The sequence below is a fragment of the Entelurus aequoreus genome, linkage group LG27 (assembly GCF_033978785.1).
Source record: "Entelurus aequoreus isolate RoL-2023_Sb linkage group LG27, RoL_Eaeq_v1.1, whole genome shotgun sequence".
NCBI classification, from domain to species: Eukaryota; Metazoa; Chordata; class Actinopteri; order Syngnathiformes; family Syngnathidae; genus Entelurus; species Entelurus aequoreus.
The window spans coordinates 4,179,136-4,184,135 of NC_084757.1; the positions used below are offsets into that span (position 1 = coordinate 4,179,136).

Consider the following 5,000-nt stretch of genomic DNA (forward strand, 5'->3'; position numbering starts at 1 on the left):
TAAAGAAAATTGCTATTTTACTTGCGGATCGTGGATGTGAGTAACAACATTTTTGTGTGTTTGTGGAGTTTTGCAAGTTATTTCACTCCATCAGTGGTGCTGTAGTACCCGAGAACAGCCTATTGTCCCTCCAGTCCACTAGTTGGCAGTAGTGTACATTTTATAGGCGTGAAGGAGAGGGCTTCAAACAAACGTTGCCAGACTTACAATAAAGTCCCCTTCTGTGTAATCAGTATTTCATTAAAAAAAAACATAATAATTTGGCTTTGATGTATTTCTAAAATTATTTATTTCATATTGTTCTTTCCTGCCATGTTGGTGGTGTTCAAACAGTGGCAGCTACTTTCCAACAGTGCTGTTACAGTAGTTATTGTTACAGGTAAAACTACATCCTAAGCTGTATAGTACACGGTCTATGGTCATATTTTTCTGTAGCAGACGATCCGAAGCTACGCCAGATGAATGAATGAAGGAAATAAGTTTATTTCGGTCATATAATCAACCATCAACCATTTTGTGTGACCAGTTTAACAGTACAGATTATACATATTTAACAATCATACACATTTACACACTAAAATAAAATTTTAAAAAAAGAATGACCGAAAAAGGAATAAGCTGAAGCCAAAGCTTATATTTGCCTATCCTATACCTCCACTGAATATAAGATTGCCTGGAACATCAACATTAAATAAAAAAAAATCAATGGGGTGAAAGTAATTGTTACTATATTTTATAATTTTCTATTATTTCACCTTTCAAGGTTTTCTTAAACCTTAACAAAGAACTAAATGTCTTCAACTAATCACTGAGCTTGTTCCTCCATTTAACTCCTAAAACTGAAATACATTTGTATTTTATATTCCTTCTTACTTTACCTATTTCAAAAATCAATATCCCCGTAAATTATAGTTTTCTCCTCTTAATTGAAATACCCTAAGAATACAAGCTGGAAGGCTGTTGTTCTTTACTCCAAACATAATTTCCATTGCTTTTAAAAACACAATATCTGAAAATTTTAACACATTAGAACTTGTAAATAATGGATTGGTATGTTCATATTATTCTAATGACCCTTTTTTGAAGTTGAATTATTGGCTCTATGTTTGTTCTATAAACATTTCCCCAAACTTCAACACAATATGTTAAATATGGAAAAATAAAAGAATAATATAACATATGCAGACATTTCTTATTCAGCATGTGTCTTACTTTATAAAGAATAGCAATGGATTTGGACATTTTTCCCTTTATATATTCAATATGCGGTTTCCAACATAATTTATGATCAATTATTATACCCAGATCGGATAAATATGCGATAATTTCCCTTAAAATAGCTTAAATTTGGGCTTCTGGTACAATTATTTGTCATCTCCCACCTGGCAACGCTGAAATCAGCCCCAAAATGGCGGCTGTCTTGCATGAAGATTTCAAATATGTCAATTTGCTTCCAAAAAGAGACGATTACACGTTCAAAATGTAAGTAAAGTGTATTCATTCATTTGAACCGCAAACGTTTAAAACCTTAGCATTTCTGTTACAATACGTCAGTAATGTTAGCATGTAGCCAGCTAGCATGGTCAATTCCCACACTTTCTAGCCGCAGATGTGTTTAAACATGGTCAGACGGCAGTTAGAGAGAGACGTCGGTGATATTAAAAGTGTAAGATGTGTTCTGATTCCCACATTGTGATGTTGTTGCTAACACAACAAAGTCCTAGTTCAATAATCCTCTTTCTGTGCGAGGCTAATATGCTAACAGACGCCTAGCATGACAAGCTAATCTTCTTGTTTTCCTTTCAATGTTTAAATGTCAGTCAAGCTCACGTTAAGAGGCTCCTACCTTCCTTTCTGCCTTCATTCCTGCCTTTCTCGCCCTCCCACCAAGCCAGGAGTGATGTGGATTATTTCTTTATTCATGCCAACATAAACTGTCATCCCTCTTTTCTCTCTCTCTCTCTGAGGCGCCAACATTTATTTGCCTGCAAAACTGCCGACGCCGGCAAGTTTGATCTGGTAAGTCTTCATTTGCCTCTCACTTTTGGAATTGTCTGAAGACACGTTAAATAATCAATATGATGCAAAAACAACAGACTCAATTAGGTATCAATCCAATACCGAATTTAAATCAGGGTGCTCAAACTTTTTCCACAGACAAATCAAATAATTTAGGTAGTTTTCACTATCAAAACCAGTACAATATTTAGATTTAGAGCCCGGGATCGAACTCAGGACTTAATGTGAGGCACATGCACTAACCCCTGTGCCATATTTTCTGCCCTGCATTTACAGTAGGGCTGCAACAACTAATCGATTATAAAAACTAGTTGGCGATTAATTTAATCATCGATTCGTTAGATCTATGCTATGCGCGTGCGCAGAGGCAATTTTTTGTTTTTTTATTTTATTTTATTTTTAAAATTTTTTTATAAACCTTTATTTATAAACTGCAACATGTACAAACAGCTGAGAAACTATAATCAAAATAAGTATGGTGCCAGTATGCTGTTTTTTTTCTCAATAAAATACTGGAAAGGATAGAAATTAGGGATCGGTGATACCACACTTTTAGGATTCGATACGATACCGATACTTTTTCTTGCATTTTCATCGATACCGATACCGATACCAATAATTTCTTATTGGCAAATTTTTGTCAGTCAAAAATATTATTACTATTGTTATTATTTAAGACAAATCACAAGACAAATACAGACCATTTATACCACATTTATTATGGTCAATATATAATAAAAGTAAAATTAAAATAAATAACATAAATATGAAAAATAAATTAAATATTATATATAATAATAACTATATATTATATATAATAATAATTAAATATTAGGGCTTTCCAATTAACAGTCAAATCCGAATTGCAAGAAGCTGCAGTTATTTTTTTTTAAGTTTGTGATATAATTAGCAATTAATGAAATATGAAATAGGCTAATGTTTTCGAAATGTAAGAAATCATGTTACAGATTAAAACCAAAATCACATTCAATCATATATTCAAGATTTTCTTGGAAAAAAAATAAAACTGTAATGCAAAGATGAAGAATCTCCAAATTGTATCTCTTTCTTATCTTGTTTTAAATACTCAAGCAATTTTCAACTAACAGTAAATTCCCCTGTGTGGAAATTATTTCAATTTAGGATAATCATTTAAGCAAAAATATTCAGTATACATTACTAAAAACAAAACAAAACAATGCCTGTTTTAAGTCAACAATTGGACAACACTGGATATGCCTGGCTGCATCGCTACAGTCGGCTGGCTGTGTGTGTGTTGCACGTTGACCACGCTCATTCGCTGTCTCCTGTCAAGTGACTGGGCCAGCTCTATACTCGGCCAGGTACAGGGGTGTCCCAGCACATAGTAAGTTAAGTAAGTCATCAAAAACATCTGAAAGTGATGCTTGCACCCCCCACACGCCGTTTTTTGGTTTTTATCGAAACTTTTTTCAGAAAAGTGATGCCAAATGAGTAGCGTGTGAGTATCGATATATCGATACCACAGGATCGATACGCACATCCCTAATAGAAATGTAGTTTGTCTCTTTTACCCGATTATTAATCGAAGTAATAATCGACAGATTGATCGATTATCAAATTAATCGTTAGTTGCAGTCCTAATTTACGGTAATACACCGAAAAATCTAGTTGTTGATTTGCGGTAAAAACAAACTACTATTGATGTGCAAAATCGTTATTTTCAAATTAAAATAATTTATAACTTCTTACCCATGGGAAAAATGTTAAAACTATGAAATATAACAGAGTCAGATGATTGCCGATTTTGTTGTCAGGAGTCTGAATCCACCCTGCATTTGTTTTGGTATTGTCATCTTGTGTCTTCCTTTTGGGTGGAAGTTGAAAACATGTGTTTAAGGATTGGTTTGTTTATGAAGCTTGATGTGCTTTCTGTTACTTTAGGAGAGTTCATTGACAGTCATGATTTAGTCAATTTAATTATAGTACTCAGTGAAAGGTTTATTTTTAAGGCGAAAAATAAACACTCACTTAGTATTCCTTTCTTTAAAGGCCTACTGAAAGCCACTACTAGCGACCACGCAGTCTGATAGTTTATATATCAATGATGAAATCTTAACATTGCAACACATGCCAATACGGCCAGGTTAACTTATAAAGTGACATTTTAAATTTCCCGCGAAACTTCTGGTTGAAAACGTCTATGTATGATGACGTATGCGCGTGACGTCAATGGTTGAAACGGAAGTATTGGGACACCATTGTATGCAATACAAACAGCTCTGTTTTCATCGCAAAATTCCACAGTATTCTGGACATCTGTGTTGGTGAATCTTTTGCAATTTTTTTAATGAACAATGAAGACTGCAAAGAAGAAAGCTGTGGATGGGATCGGTGTATTAGCGGCTGGCTGCAGCAACACAACCAGGAGGACTTTGACTTGGATAGCAGACGCGCTATCCGACGCTAGCCGCCGACCGCATCGATGATCGGGTGAAGTCCTTCGTCGCTCCGTCGATCGCTGGAACGCAGGTGAGCACGGGTGTTGATGAGCAGATGAGGGCTGGCTGGCGTAGGTGGATAGCTAATGTTTTTAGCATAGCTCTGTGAGGTCCCGCAGCTAAGTTAGCTTCTATGGCGTCGTTAGCAACAGCATTGTTAAGCTTCGCCAGGCTGGAAAGCATTAACCGTGTATTTACATGTCCATGGTTTAATAGTATTGTTGATTTTCTGTCTATCCTTCCAGTCAGGGGTTTATTTCTTTTGTTTCTATATGCAGTTAAGCCCGATGCTATCATGTTAGCTCCGTAGCTAAAGTGCTCCGTAGCTAAAGTCACTGTGAATGTCCATTTCCCGTTCTCGACTCTCATTTTCAAGAGGATATAGTATCCGAGGTGGTTTAAAATACAAATCCGTGATCCACAATAGAAAAAGGAGAGAGTGTGGAATCCAATGAGCCAGCTTGTACCTAAGTTACGGTCAGAGCGAAAAAAGATACGTCC

The 5,000-nt window shown here is 35.5% G+C and overlaps 1 protein-coding gene across 1 annotated transcript in view; it reads left to right on the forward strand.

The window, feature by feature from the left end:
• Positions 1–1,344: 1,344 nt before the first annotated feature.
• LOC133644049 (aquaporin-4-like) overlaps positions 1,345–5,000 on the forward strand; it is a 90,450-nt gene continuing 86,794 nt past the window's right edge. The window contains exons 1-2 of the mRNA XM_062038369.1: positions 1,345–1,482; positions 1,968–2,019. The gene's annotated coding sequence lies outside the window, so the exon portion shown is untranslated. The remainder of the gene's footprint in view (positions 1,483–1,967; positions 2,020–5,000) is intronic.